Source organism: Pleurodeles waltl, chromosome 8, assembly GCF_031143425.1.
Source record: "Pleurodeles waltl isolate 20211129_DDA chromosome 8, aPleWal1.hap1.20221129, whole genome shotgun sequence".
NCBI classification, from domain to species: Eukaryota; Metazoa; Chordata; class Amphibia; order Caudata; family Salamandridae; genus Pleurodeles; species Pleurodeles waltl.
This window is the reverse complement of record NC_090447.1, coordinates 832,963,942-832,980,528: the sequence shown is the minus strand read 5'-3', so window position 1 is coordinate 832,980,528 and position 16,587 is coordinate 832,963,942. Positions and strand designations below refer to the sequence as shown.

The 16,587-nt window shown below is 42.2% G+C and overlaps 1 long non-coding RNA gene across 1 annotated transcript; it reads left to right on the top strand.

Moving 5' to 3' along the window:
* Window positions 1-6,452: 6,452 nt before the first annotated feature.
* On the top strand, window positions 6,453-15,742 carry LOC138250343 (uncharacterized). The gene is made up of 2 exons (XR_011194935.1): window positions 6,453-15,156; window positions 15,588-15,742. It is a non-coding gene; the product is annotated as an uncharacterized lncRNA (long non-coding RNA).
* The last annotated feature ends 845 nt before the right edge of the window (window positions 15,743-16,587 follow it).

The following is a 16,587-nucleotide window of genomic DNA, read 5'->3' as shown; positions in this document are numbered from 1 at the left end:
TATGAAGGGACTACAAAGCGTTTCAGTTCACAGAGATAATCTGCTTGTGCACATGTAATTTATGGTGTTTCCGTTCACAGATTTAAAGTGCTCTTTTGGCTCAGTGATTCAAAGAGTTTCAGTTCACAGAGATAACGCGCTTTTGTGCACATGTAATTCATGGTGTTTCTGTTCATAGATGTAAAGCACTCTTTTGGCTCAGTCATTCAAAGCGTTTCAGTTCACAGAGATAACGCGCTTGTGCACATGTAATTCATGGTGTTTCCGTTCACAGATTTAAAGCGCTGTTTTGGCTCAGTGATTCAAAGTGTTTCAGTTCTTAGAGATAACGCGCTTTGTGCACATGTAATTTATGGTGTTTCCGTTCATAGATGTAAAGCGCTCTTTTGGCTCAGTGACTCAAAGCGTTTCAGTTCACAGACATAACGCGCTTTGTACACACGTACTTCAAGGTGTTTCCGTTCTCAGATGTAAAGTGCTTTTTTGCCTCAGTAATTCCAAGCGCTTCAGTTCTTAGACGTTAAGCGCTCAGGGCATGATAATTCAGGCGCTTCAGTTCCCAGATATAAGGCGCTTCAATTCATAGAAGGAAAAGGTTCTTGGCACAACGATCTAAGTGATTTAGACAACTTGAGTAAAAGCGCTTCCTGGTGTTATTAAGTAAAGCGCTTTAGGTTTTAATGAGTAAAACCTTTTTGACATTTATTGGTATGAATGTGAAAGTATTTTGGAAATGAACCAATCAAAGTTTTCATTGTTCTTTGAATAACTTAAGATTTTCTAAGTCATGATCAAAGGTTTATGTTGTGAATATATAAATATTACAGGATTGATATTCTGTGTAAAATCATAATGCAACGTTCTTGCCATCTCTTGAATCTGAGGTCGTGTTTTACAAGGGACTTCTTCGCCCGCATTTCAGAAGAGGTCTCCACCTGATATCTCGGAGACACATTTAGTCAAGGGTCTATAAGTGATTTACATTTTCTATGAATGAGTAAATGCATATTGTTCTAACCTTTCCTTTTCAGATCTCTCTCCCTGCTGTTCCCTTCCCTAATTCCCTTTCCCCCCGACTGGCTTCACCATAACTCTGTGCTATAATAGCTTTCTGAGTTGGTGACGCCGGGAGGTGAGCCTTTGTTCAGCAACGTAGCAGATCCCGAGGAAAGGACCCCGCGACACTCCTACACGATCAAGGAGATCGCACCTCCCACATTCCTTGCTGCAAGGCGCAAGTCAATCTATTAAGGAGACCGCACCTTTGTATCTTTGTTCGCGTCTCCTCTTCAGCGCTTGCGGTGCACGTTGAGATCGGCAGGGGGCATGAAAGGCACGCATTTACAAACCTGAACCAATGCACCCCTCCCGCATTCCTAGCATTCCTGGCAATATTGGCTGCCGACGAGTCGTTGTTAACCCCTTCCGTTTTGAACGTTGGTTTGCAGCGGACACGCAGCAGTGCATTGTTTCTTGCTTCCCCTTAGACTCCAGATAAACAGTTTCCCTGCAAAGCATGCATTATTTAGCTTCATCCCAGTGTACTTAGAGGACGGTGTTTGGGTAATAAGCCTTTGCAAACCCAAATCTGTTGGGTTGCTTTTTCACTATAGAAACCAACAGTCATTGGCTCTCCCAATCCTAGTGATTGGTCCCATTTATTATCAGTGTGTTTTCTTTTACATTTTCTTGCCTACATAGTGACCCGGTTTAGTAATGGCCAGTAAAAATAATGAGTTGTGGGAATCTGTGGAGGAGGAACAAACACTCCTCCCTATCCAAGAGGAGTTAGCAGATACTATAGATGCATCTCTTGAGAGGGCGGTCTCGAAAGCCTTACGACCTACGAGCCAGAAACTTATAGAGCCAGCTGTTTGAAGCTCTGTTTCACCCCCGTCTGGGGAAGGTTCAAGGCCATTGCCTCCCAAAGACACTCAGGTTCCTTCCAAAGGCAAAAGCAAGACCAGACCTGACACCAAGGTACCAACTTTCTTCTCTGATGCCTTTGAAAGGTTTTGCCAGGCCTTCCTGAAAAGGCGTTGACACCCAGGGAGTGCATGATAATGCCCAGTTGAATTTTACCCCCGAGGACGATTCCTGTTCCCCTCAAGGGACAGATGACAATGCTGGAGAGAGCTTGGACTCCCCTGATGGGGACTCAGGAGATGAACCGGCCCAAGCAGACTGTGGCAACCAGAAGGTGGCACCAGAAAGATCAGGCTGGATGAGGATGGCGACCATGACTCCATGGGGTGCCGGGCATGTTCCACCCGGAAGACATTTGTCATCCCCGCTCTGAGGATTGGGTCCCTTCTGCAAAGGTGGCGCAATATGTGGCCAGCCAGATACACAAGCCTATGGACCAAGACATATGGGGCCGTTTGAGGGTGAATGCCCTAGACCTTCCCTGGCCAATAAAGTATCCTGTACACCTGAGATTGATTCGAAGATGGCTACGTTCATTGCTAAATTTTATTAAAGACCCTAAAAAAGTCTACATTGATCCTATTGGGCTTGCCACAATAAGGTCTTGAATATCCTTGGAGCACTCAAGAAGATCCTGGACATGGCAGAAGATGCCATATAATCCGGCAACCTTATTGACCCTACCATTCTTCCAGGTGGGGCCCAAAGGGCCCTGTGTTTTTTGGGTAATGCGAATTGTGCCCTCTCCACTGAATGCAAGCAATCCTACTGATTAAAACTGAACCCCGGTTGGGGGAACTAGCCTCTACTGAAGCAAGTCCCGCTACGAACAGGGGCCCCTCTGGGGACCCTTTCATTAAAGAGCTTTCACATTTTGTGAATAGCTTTTCCTTCTTCGACAATGCACAGCAGCCCATCAAAAAAGGTTTTAGCTAGCAAATGTTTGCATGGGCCGGAAGAGGTAGGGAGCGCTCCTCCAGCAGGTCCTACTCTTCAACCACCACAGGCTACAGACAAAGTGATCCTTCCAGTGGCAGGTTCAGAAGTGATTTGAAGGGTTCTATCTCTCCAATGAGGCCAGTCATGGAATGATTACGCACCAAGGGTGTCACACTCATAGTGTATCTGGAGGAAATACTCCTGATACATCAGAGCAGATCCACCCTAATCTCTCAACTGTAGATGGCAATATCTTAGAAAATCTGTGTTTCATTATAAACAGTCTGAAATTGGACATCATTCCAGCTCAATTAATGCCTTTCTTGGGGTTCAAAATCAATACTGTCAAGCAGTCCCTTCACTTACCCCAGAAGAAAATGGTGCTAGTCTAGGGAGCTGCAGAAAATGCTAGAGAGAGAAGATTTCTCTTCGACATCTGGCCAGGATCATGGGTCTGTAATTCTCATCCATCCAGGCGATTATTTCCTAGACCATTACACTATCGTACACTCCAGCAAGTAAAGGCTCAACACCTCAGGAGAGGCCTGATGTATGCTCAGGAGATATCCCTTTGCCCAGAAGCTCACACAGAGGTTCATTGGTTGCTAGACCACATGCATGCCTGGAATGGCAAAGACATTTTCAGTGCAGCCCCAGACTTGGTGATAGAGTCCGACGCCAATCGGCTGGGGCGCTTGTTGTGAGGATATTACCACAGGAGGACTGTGGTCAGAACAAGAGGAGGGCCTTCGCATGAACTGTCTAGAACTCTTCACAGAATCCTTTGCAACTCGGAGCCTAGCAGCCAACAGAGTGTCCTGCTCCATCCTCTTGAAGATGGACAATGTCTCCGCAGTGCGTTATATCAACTGCTTGGGGGGGTACGTGGTCCAAAGTCCTGGTGGAGTTAGCCAACAAATTTTGGAACTTTTGTCTGCAACACACTCTGTCAGTGACAGCGGAGTACTTACCAGGGAGGCTCAACCAGACTGCAGTTTGACAGTCCCGACACTTAAAGGATTACAGCAATTGGCAGTTAGAAATCTGTCTGTTTCATCAGATTATGAATCGGTGGGGACCATGTCAGGTGGACCTGTTCGCATCCAGACTCAATCATCAACTTCCACGTTTTGTGAGTTGGCACCCAGACCCTCTAGCATTGGCAACCAACACCTTTCTCCAGGATTAGTCTCAGTTTCAGGGTTATGCGTTTCCCTCCTTCTCAATGATCGCCAGGCTCACAGCTGTGGTCAGATGATAGAAAGCAGACGTGATCCTGGTGACACTGCTCTGGAAGTCGAAAGCCTAGTATCCAGTTCTACTGGAACATTCCATGGAATTTCTAATCCCACTTCCCCAGACACTTCATCTAATGAGGGCACCTCATGGCAACTCACACCTTCTGGTTCAGGATAGCACTCTAATACTGATGGATTGGAGGATTAGGGGGCCGTTGGGAAGTCCCAAGCCATTAGGTGCAGGCTGCATCCCTTATCAAACAAGCATGGGCTGACTCTGTAGTCAAAAGCTATGGATAGGCCTGGCATAAGTGGACACACTGGTGTATGCAATGGATTCCTGTGGGGTTAGATGTAGTACATATTTTCAATTTTCTGTCCAAGTTAGCAGACAGAGCGTTGGCATATAGTACTATCAGTACATACAGATTGGCTATCTCTGTGGGTCGTTTGCTCTTACATGACATTCCGGTAGGGGAACATCCCCTTGTTTGGCGCCTGCTGAAGGGTATCTGGTTATCTGTTCCCTACGATATTCTTTGCTTTGGGGTGGTAATGTAGTGTTACGCATGCTCCAATCTTGGCAGGTCAATCAGTATATGTCCCGTAAAGAACTTTCTGGTAAACTGGCTGTGTTACTATGCCTCATATCTTGTAAGAGAGCGTCATATGTTCGTGCCTTAGACATTACGGCACATATGTTTACTCCAAATGTAGTATCTTTTGTGGTTTCCAGATACACCAAATCCAATAAAAGGGTAGTTCACTACCCTTCCTTTCATGATCACTCCAAATTACGTGTGGTTCGTTGACTGAGAGCTTATGAAACTATGCCAGAAAAAACGTCATCCGATGTGGACGGCTCAGTTGTCCCTTTCTCTCAAAAAGCCTTTTAAACCAGTTTTGACCACTACCATAGCCCGTAGGGTAAGATGGGTTCTTCAGGAAGTAGGGATTGATGCCTTCTCTTTTGGTGTTCACTCCACAAGGGGATGCTATGGACTCGAAAGACTTTTCCTTGGCAGGCAGACTTGAGAACATTCTCAGAGCAGAAGACTGGTCTTCGGATTCTATATTCAAGACCATTTTTTATTTTAAGCCAGTTTCTGGCATGGCTGCTCTTGCAGTCAATCAGCTTTAAACTAGCATAATTTGAGACTCTGGTCCTGACAGATTGTAAAATTTCCTAGATATCCTGAAGGAAAGTTCCAATTCTATTGCAGACACTGTTGCGAGGATTATCCCTCTCAAATAGATTAATTTTTTCACCCTCCCAATACTTCATTAAATTCTCGACATTGGGATAGGTGTAATCCTTGTCATTCTACATCTGCTGTGGTATAACGTATTCACCTGTTTATGATCGGTTGTGTTCTGCGCCCTTCACAATTTATACTGTTCTCTCAAAAGATTTATCTGAATACTGATGTAGGAAGAATAGGAATACATCACATACAAACAAACATAAGTTCCCAAATCCCAATACAAGCATTTTAGGCTAGATAGTTGTAAACCAATGTAAGTAGTGAAAGGCTTAATACATGACATGTTAAAAAAAGACAGACTGTTGGTTTCAATAGAAAAGGCAGGTCATATTTAGGACAAACAAACACTTATTACTTAGGAAACATATACACATGCTGCATTGTTAAGTTAGCTGTGCTGAAACACACAAGAGGCCCAAGCCACATTAGAATGAGAGTTTTTCTTTAAAGCTGCACCAACTGTTGCTTTCATAATGTTCACTTAGCACGAACAGGGTGGAACAGAAGGGTGTATCCTTCCTTAGCACAGGGGTCCTAAAAACCACAAGTCATTCATATCGTGTTAAGGGGAACTGTGTAAAGGGTCAGATAAGTATTTGCAAGGGAGGGCTACCTTGAGCAGCACGCAACATATAATCTCTTGTTGTGCAGAAAGATAGATATGGTGAATGACGTCAGTGTAACTTGCCCACCCATGAGGCCAACAAGTGCAAGTGCTTCTTTCAAGAGGCACCTCATTACCTTATCTGTACTGCTTGTAGTTGCTTACGTAAATGCTGAACTCTTGACCACAGTTTTTTGTGGTTTTTACAGTATAAATGCTACTGGTGTTTGAACCAGAACTTTGAACTTCAGTCATGGCCTCTATGTGAGACTGCCTGTTGTTCCCAGCTGAAAATCGATTAAACCTATATTATTGTGTCAAAATGATTTGTTTTATTTTATTAACAGATTTCCCTCTAACATATTGGCGAGCTAAGCCAGGAGCTCTACTTTGATCTCACCAACTGCTGGACTGGGGGCCCTGCCTGTCTCCACGAGGTGATTTGTGCACATTTTAAAGAGGTAAGGGAGATGCCTACATTTATGTAAAAAATCTCTGATTTCGTGGGGACAGATGGGTCTCAGTGGAAAGTAGTGAGGTGGACAAAGTACGAGGTCTGTTCCTTTTATTTTATAAAGACATTTACAATTTTGACACTGTAATATATGTAATTTTTGTGTTTGCATGCAAGATTGTGTATGAATTGAGATAATATTAAGGGATCCCAGTGGTAAGTCCGGAAGATACAGGGAGCTTGACTAAGTAAGTCAAAAGTGGTCAGGAGTAGTGTTGGACTTGGGGGCTGAGCAATCAGTGTATGTTTTAAAGAACACTCATGTCAACCTAACCCAGATATCAAATCTGGAAGTCACAATTTCTTTAGTTGAAAATAGTGAAAAGTTGTCCCCTCTATGAATCCAGAGGGAAGTGACCAGTAGTATTTTGTTTGCCCTAGTATGAAATTAAGAATTACTGTGTATATATATACAAATTTACTGTGAATGTATATGCATGTATAGACAGAAATGTGGCCACATAATAATGTCAATATATAAGTTTGTTATTTAGTGTATAATTTAGGAATAAGTATCAGACCTCCTATTCTTCTGAAGGTTAAGTTATAATAGTATACTCAAAAGTAAAGTAATTGACTGGATTGGGCAGGTCCCTAAAAGTCAACTAATTAATTCCACATCCCTGAATTAATTATAAAGGTTTATAACAGTCAGACTGTCGCCCTCTGCAACAGAACTGACCTTAGTAGATCAACAATATCAATACCATAGAATCATTTTTTAAGTCAGAAGTTTATGAATGCCTAGGTATTTATAGTATATCACCTCTAGGCCTAAAAACAACCTACATTGACATAAGAGAAATTCCTATTAGACAATTATAAAAAATTATTCAAAGAACTAATACAAGGACATTATCCTTCAAGTTAAAAGTAGTGTAGTAGCCTCATGAACCCCATAACAAATATTGGCACTACTGTTATCCCCATTATGAAACTATAGAGCCTTAAGATTGGAGGCTAGATGAATTATCAAATAGTATAGACTGGGACATACACATATATATTGAAGGTATACAAATAGAAGGAGAATAATCAGCTACTATACATACAAATATATTTAACTACCTTTCATATAGATGTGAACAGGATCTTCACATAATTAGAATAAAAGAGTTTATTTTGAAATGTACAAAACCTGTTGCAGTTGTCTTTCCAAGAGAAAGGCACTCATTTGAAGTCCTCTAAAAATAAATACATTTTGTTTTAAGTTTTTCATGAGTGACACTGGAGCCACATTGTGGCCAGAAAGTGAATATATTGAAGTTACTGCAATTTTTCAGTGGAACCATGGGCAACAGTCACATGAATTCCCTGCAATAATAAAAAGACTCAGATTTAGTTTTAGACCTCCTACTGTATGCATTTATTGGGGACCTCCCAGTGTGGAATATAGGATATGAGTAATTAATAAACATGTATATAGATCACAATAACATTATTGTTTGTTGTGTCAGGCAAACAAACCACTTAGGCCACACATAAATGCACCTACCATATATATCTATATATAAATGAACTAAGTCTTTCAGAGATTAGGGATATATATATATATATCTGATGTTCACCTTCACAGCCTAATAATAGTTTATGTGAAGTCTGGAAATACCATAGGAAGTAAATAGAAGCCCATTTAGAGTGTAAAACATATAGTACAAAAGATTAAGTTCACTAAACAGACATGGGGTCTCCTTTAGAACACATGGTTAAAGTGTTCTCTTGAGACAGGGACAGGATAGGAAAAGACTGTAAGGAATAGCACAAAGCAACATTAAAACTTGCACATGTATGGCCCAAAGTGGGTCCATTTGATAATACAATAATAGAACACATGGCCACCTTCCTACAGAGTAAATTAAAGGGAAATAAACTAGAGAAAAGGAAGATCACACTAGACCTATGGAGGGTCTTTTATGAAACAAATATGAATAAGTCAAATACAAAGCCTCAGACCCACCCTTCGGCTCCTCCACCCCCCTATCAAGATGTGCAATTAAGGTTAGGCAGTGCAAAGGTACAGGGCATGTATACGTTGCAACCTGGTGCCCCACATTCATTACCCACCTCTTCACATCCCCCTGCTGTGGGATATACAGACCCAGAGTATAGCCCACCATTAGAATCTTTTTCTAAACATAGAGAATATGTTCACCCATCTCCATGTCCTCAAATGGCCAGTACACCACGGGAAATGTCAGGTGGGGACAGTACTAAATACATAGGGACACTAGATGCCACATTTACACTTCATTTGGAGGACGAGACGTCCCCCACTAGAAAAAATAAAGGTATACCTAATGAGGGATCAAGAGAGGCACAGAGAATGGATGGGGCTAGAAAAAAAGAAGGTGTTTTGAAAAAAAACGAGTACCAATATTAAAAATAAGACAAGAAGGTTAGCTTTCACACCAGAAAGTTCTCCCACAGAGTACTGGAGGTTCATGTACCCAGCAGCAGAAGAGAATAGTGTAGGCAAGTGGATCACAGAGCAGGAAGATGGATGGGTAGACAAAAGAGCGACTTGGGAAAAGGAGGAAGGGCCCTGAGGCAGTCAAGGGCCCTCACTAGGCTACAATTGATTGAACAAGAAGGATTAGATGACACAGTCTCCACACATAGCAGCTTAGGTGAAGAAGATATGGGTTTAGAAAAATCCTACAAAGGATCAGAGGGGGCATTAGATGACATCACTGAACATTTTAAAAGAATGTCCCTTTTTAAGGACCATAACAAGGAACAGTCACAATATGCCTGTGAGGGAGAAGAAAACAATAAGACAGGACAGACCTTACAAAAGAAGCCAAGAGAATTACAGAGATTAGTATTTGATGGGGCGCATGCACGCCCATATGAGAGAAAGGGAACATTTGATAAGGCAGGAAAAATGACACTGAGGAAAGACATGGCACATGCATTCCCTGTATGCCCTGGCAATAATTTGACACCCAATTAAATAGTAGCTCAGTATGAAAATAGTTGGTATAATGTTGTCCCTTTTACTGACAACCTAGTAGGTTGGACAGAAGGATTGGCATCACAGATGACACCATGGCCGCGAGAGGGTTCCTTTGAACCCTGAGACATGGCTAATGCAGAAATGTGCATTTTTTAGGCCACAGTGGATCCTTACTGTGATTATCCCTATATGCAGAAAAGCCAAAGAGTGTGGCAGAGATATGCTTGTATGTATGACTCTCGTCACCATACTGGCAATAGGACTACAGTCCTGTCACAACTGCCCTTGATATTCAAGGGCCCAGGGGTGCCTCAATATATACCGTGGCTCCAGATGGACAAATAAATTCTTAACAAATAGTTGCCACAACATTCTGAGGGTGCTGGGAAATGGATAGCAGCTCTGGAGAAACATACTGCAGGGATTACTCTTGCAATAGGGGACATTAAGAGTTTACTAAGTTCCCTTATAGGAGATGAGACAGACACACTGTTCACAAAGGCAGAAGTAAAAGATGTGACATTGACTAACCCAAAATGTGATGGGGCATCCTTTAATAGAGTAAGGGGAATTGTTTGGAAACAACTGAGGAAAATGTATCCAGACAGGCCAGACATTGGGTCCCTTATGGCACAAACAATGCAGCCAAATGAGGACCCAGCCCAATTCCTTAGTAGAATGAAGGAAAAATGGACACAGGAAGTGGGTGAGAGTTGGGATGTCACTGGACAGAATGCAATACTATTTTTCAATGTAGTGAAAAAGCGTCTGCCAGCTGAAGTGCAGGATCAATTAGATAATATAGTTGCCTTAGAGGCCAAAGCAAGGACAGAGATACAAGCACACATAATACATTTTTGTAAGAAGAGACAAGACAAGGAAAAGAGAGAGAAAGATAAAATAGAGAAAGCAGCAGCTAAATTGGTCCAGCAGAAACTAGCCAAGAAAACAGAGGCAGGAATTGCCACTGTAATGGCCAGGTGATGACGGCTGTCCTCACCCAAAAGTATCCTTTAGGCCACAAACCAGTTGCATATTTTAGTGGCCTACTTGATTCTGTCATGAAACGTCATTACCCTTGTGAACAAGCACTAGCCACAGCAGCCTTTGTAGTAGAGAAAAGTGCTCCCATTGTCATGGGTGTACCCTTGACCCTGTATGCTGAACATGCTGTGTTTGCAATAATCCAGAAATCTAAAACAACACTAACAACACGGAGAGTATCAGGCTATGAGATAATATTATCACTAACATCCTTGAAGGTGGTTAAATGCCACACAAATCAATCCTGCTACCTTCTTTGCACACCCCATTTCAGACACTGATGATGATGCCCATGATTGTGCCACATATACTCCAGATGCGTGTAGCCAAGCAACAGAAGACCCCATTCCAGGTAGTGTTGTGTATTTTATGGATGGATCTTCCACAATAGATCAGGACACAGGGGTAAGACATACAGGTGCTGCAGTGGTCAGAGCGATGTAGCACAACTCTTTAGACACACTGCAGATAACTGAACAGATAACTTTGCCATCTCAATATTCCGCCCAGGCTGCTGAATTAGTAGCTTTAGGGGCAGCCTCAAACAAGGGGAAGGAGAAACAATAACAGTATACTCTGGTTCAGCCTATGTCACTATAACAGTGCATTCCAGCATTATGCGGTGGAATAGACGGGGATTTCTAAAGTCTGATGGAAGCCCTGTCATGCACCGTCCCCTCTTAGAGGACTTGATACAAGCTTTAACACTGCCACATGCAGTTGCAGTAGTGAAATGCGCAGCCCACACTAATGCTCAGATTTTGTGTCCCTTGGAAATGTCATGGCTGATTGGGCAGCCAAAGATGCAGCAACACGCCCTCTTAGTGATACACATACCACAGTTTTGTTAGCTAGTGAAACATTGACATCTTCAGACCCTTTGAATGCATCCAGACATTACACAGAGACAGCTCATCTGCATATAAGAGAGATACAAGAAAATGCACCAGAACATGAGAAACAGTTGTGGGAAGCCAGAGGATGCACACAGACAGGAACAGATTTAATATACAGACAAATATCAACAGGGAAGCCTGTCATGTCCTAAGCATTGCTACTGATAGCTCTAAACCAGCTACATCTTCCTTCACATACTGCTAGAGACAATATGTCCCTCCAAATACGTCAGGATTGGTTTGTCCCTTACTTACATGAGATTATTATAATGTACACACACACCTGCACAGTGTGCCAGCAGTATTCACCAAATCCCACCTCTCAGGTAATAGCTTCTACAATACCTCGCCCACAAGGTCCCTTTAAGGAACTGCACATTGACTACATTGATATGACTGACAGATGCAATCATTATCGCTATCTTATAGTTGTAGTCTGCCCATTCTCAAGGTGGATTGAAGCAGGACCTTGTGTTCACCATAATGCCAAGTCTGTTAACCCTCTTTGCTTTGAGAAATACCCCAGGATCAGAGCACTATTTGACTCCTCATCAAATAGTGACAGGTAGAACAATGAGCACATTTGTGCCATCAACTAGACATAAATTGGAGACTGAGAGTGCACCTGAAGTTGTACAAACTGAAATGAATGAATACATGTCTGAGCTAACCAAAGTTGCAAAGTTCTTCTCTAAACAGGTTACACGTGCAGCCAAGAAGCGCGCCAACACATCTCCTGTAAAGAATCAACAAACACCATTACCTTTGGGAACTTTAGCAATTTTGCAAGACAATGGAAGAACTGCAAATTTAATGGACCCTTCCCAGTGCCATCCATCCCTTTGGACACCGAGCAGGAAAAAGAGGGGGGAGAACAGGAGAAGCAACCGGAGTAAAGCCTCCTTCTAAAGCCTCAATCTTAGACAATTCTTCTTTTAAGTTATGTATTTTATGTTTGTTTTTCCTCCTCGTTGCACTGATTTTGCTGCTTTTAGCCCTTGGATATTTTAATTTTTTTTGATCCTATATCAATTATTACACGCATGCGTAGAACTGTTAATAATGATACTGACCATCACCCTCTCCATATTGCTTTGTTTGACAATGTGTGGTATCAGCACATGCACTGTATAGGCACATCCACATCCAACACCAGTTGTTATGTATGCTCTCTCATCCCCCATGCTGCTGGAGTAGATAAATTGCATCTCCCTAAAAAGGTATCCCCAAACATTACACATTGTCTCCTGCACCTATTTTTATGCAGAATGAGAGCACAGCTACAGCCAACTCACGTTAGTCCTGTTACTGTACGAGCTAAACCCCTGCCCCCTGATTGCGCAGGCAGGCCAGTTATTAGTATCACAAGATCAGTATTTGCCCATGATAAATGGTACAGAGACACAAGGTCCACTAAGCTTTAATAAGATAATAGGCCAGTGTCAGGAAATATGGGATGCGAACATACAGAGATATACATGGACAGGGACTAGCATACAACCTAGAATAGCAATGAAATTAACACAGTTTTCTCTTTGTTTCAGAGGGAATGGGACAATGAAGGTGGGGAGTAACCTCCACTGCAACATCACCACCTACAACGCTGATATGCAGGGCGGCACCTCCAGCCTGATGGATCACTACTGGATGTGTGGGGCCCGGCTCCACATGCAACTACCCCCAAACTGGAATGGCCTCTGCTCCCTAGTGCCTTTGCACACCCCCTCCCTGGTGATACCAGGTGTGGACATCTCTCAGTTACATGACCATCCCATGAGCCATCCAACAACCTTGCTTCACCATTATCGGACAAAACGAGCTGCTGAGTTTCTTGGTACTGAAGTGTGGAAAGACGTTCCACAGGAACATAGACTATTTAATGATGCCCAAATATTTTTTGGTAGCATCCTACCATTCATTCAGGCGAAGGCAACTGCACGCTGGCTGCAGATCACACACTTTGAATTGATGAAGACCATAAATGCAACTGAAGATGGGTTCAATGCTATCAAGGAAGAACTTCGAGCCCTTAGGCTGATGTTAATGCAACAGAGATATGTTTTTGATTTAATGATGGCCATGGAAGGAGGGGTGTGTAAGAAGATTGGATCTTTATGTGCCGACCAATGATGCGGACAATGGGACATTAACTCAGGCCATTCAGACATTGCATGATTTACAAAAGAAAATGATCGATGAGAGGGGTGCCCCTGATGGGTGGTTCGAGGGCTGGATCGAATGGGTGCCGTCCTGGATGTCGGGGTTGTTCAAGGCCTTGTTGCCTTTGATTGTGTTGTTGCTTTTGATGTGTCTTATTTTTCAGGTAATAATAGCATGCTGCAAAAGGATGACAGCTAAATTGGGAGGGACAGAGTAGTGGGTATGTGATGATTCCCCTAGTTTCATTAGTAGATGGGAAGGTAGGAAAAGTAGTTGAATAATCAACTAGAGGGAGGAATGATGTAGGAAGAATAGGAATACATCACATACAAACAAACATAAGTTCCCAAATCCCAATACAAGCATTTTAGGCTAGATAGTTGTAAACCAATGTAAGTAGTGAAAGGCTTAATACATGACATGTTAAAAAAAGACAGACTGTTGGTTTCAATAGAAAAGGCAGGTCATATTTAGGACAAACAAACACTTATTACTTAGGAAACACATACACATGCTGCATTGTTAAGTTAGCTGTGCTGAAACACACAAGAGGCCCAAGCCACATTAGAATGAGAGTTTTTCTTTAAAGCTGCACCAACTGTTGCTTTCATAATGTTCACTTAGCACGAACAGGGTGGAACAGAAGGGTGTATCCTTCCTTAGCACAGGGGTCCTAAAAACCACAAGTCATTCATATCATGTTAAGGGGAACTGTGTAAAGGGTCAGATAAGTATTTGCAAGGGAGGGCTACCTTGAGCAGCACGCAACATATAATCTCTTGTTGTGCAGAAAGATAGATATGGTGAATGACGTCAGTGTAACTTGCCCACCCATGAGGCCAACAAGTGCAAGTGCTTCTTTCAAGAGGCACCTCATTACCTTATCTGTACTGCTTGTAGTTGCTTACGTAAATGCTGAACTCTTGACCACAGTTTTTTGTGGTTTTTACAGTATAAATGCTACTGGTGTTTGAACCAGAACTTTGAACTTCAGTCATGGCCTCTATGTGAGACTGCCTGTTGTTCCCAGCTGAAAATCGATTAAACCTATATTATTGTGTCAAAATGATTTGTTTTATTTTATTAACAGATTTCCCTCTAACAATACAATATATTGCTTGTTATGGATGGCTTTTCAGACACCCATAAATGTATCCTTTCATTCTGAGTTTCTTTTCTATCACAGGATTTGGTTAAAAACAAGACTTCTGAAGGACTCTGTAGCCGGGTGTCGGATCTCCCGGCTACATACTACGCCACAGACGGGAACCCCGATATCCGGGTTCCCGAAACAATAGATAAAAAAGACGGACAGAGAGCGCAACGCGCTCTGAAGGAAGACGCCGTCGCAGCCGGGAACCCGGATATCCAGGTTCCCGAAAACGTAAAAAGCGAAAACGGACTACGCGCGGGGCACGCAGTGAAGGAAGAAGACGCCGAAGGAATAACAGCAAAGAGTGCCGAAAGAGAAGCCAGCGGGGAAAACCAGAAAACCACCGACCCCTACCTTGGGAGGAAGAAACACAGAACACCAGAGATTACCCCGCGAAGGGACAGGAAGGTCCCAAGAAACTCGAGCTCCGCCGCGTCCCTGGAGGGACGTGGCTGAACCAGGTACGGTCCTGCCTGAGGGGCAAATTACGATTTATGGTGGGAAGGGAGGAGGGTGGAGGAGAGGAGTAGAGGAGAGGGAGGAGGGAGGGAGAAGTTGGGAAGGGAAGCATCCACAAAATCAAAAGAAGCACCCACCACTGTACATAGAAATAGAGTGTTTTTCTTTTTGTTTAGTAGTTTAAAAAGGAGACTGAATTCACAGAGGTGTAGGAGCGGAATCCTATAACCCCCCTTCAACCTTCAAGCTAACATCCTCTTATTTTTCTCTTGGGAGAGGAAACCTATACCCTATTCACCCCACCCTCTCTCTCTATCTCTATCTCTCTATCTCTCTCTCTATCTCTATCTCTACACACCCTCCCTACACAATAGAGAACCCAGACTAGATTACAGAGACACTACTTACCTGCCTTTCGTTCTTCTTTTTCCAGTCTTCCTGACAATACCGCCACCGGGGGACCATCTTCAGTTACCGGGAACCCTAAGGGAGAAGAAACAGAGGAAGATCACCAAGCATAAGGACCACAGATAGAGACCGTTGTAAAGACACTTATTGAACCACAATAAAGTCACATATATTCATCCACCCACCTGAGTGTCGTACTCTCTATCGCTATACCCACGGCCACAGACACTTAGATCAGCCTGTTGGCTCGAAGAAAGAGGAAGTGTTGTTCCTGGTTACCAAATATATGAGGCTATCTCTATGGTTGTTTCTGTATGGTGTTGCAAAGACTTATGGAATTTGTAGTTTTTGGAAATGCTAAAGATACCTAGTTTATGAAGGCTGCTGAGTAGAAAATAAAGGAACAGATAAGCATAAACCTCGCCTCCATTTCCTTAATAGAATTGAAACCTTCCTTCATGATAGCTAGGAAATTTTGCATTTTCAATTAATAAATAATTGTTATTCAGTTATTAATTCATTACGTTTCCACTTCATACTCCTACAAATCTAGCAGTCCACACCTAAAATGTAACTCAATAGGTAGTCCATAATTTACATATTTAAAATTAATTACAAAATTATTTAACAATTAATAATTCATTGTTAATTAATTATTATTTAATTAACTTCCAAGCCTAAACCCCTACAAACCTAGAAACCCACAACTAAAATATAATTAAAATAATTAAATATTCCATAATTTTAATATTGATACTCAATTAAATAATTAATTTACAAATAACAATTAATGCTTAATTGAATCACTTACTGCCCTATACCCCTTACAGACCTTGCATCCCACAACTAAAATATCAGTACAATAAATCAGTATTCCATATTTTACATAATAAAAATTAATTGTTTTAAAATTATTCTTACATTATTCATTAAGTATTACTTAAATTTCCACCCTAGCACCCGACAAACCAAGCAGCCCACAACTAAAAAAGAAGTAAAAAATAGGTATTCTATAAATTACCTAA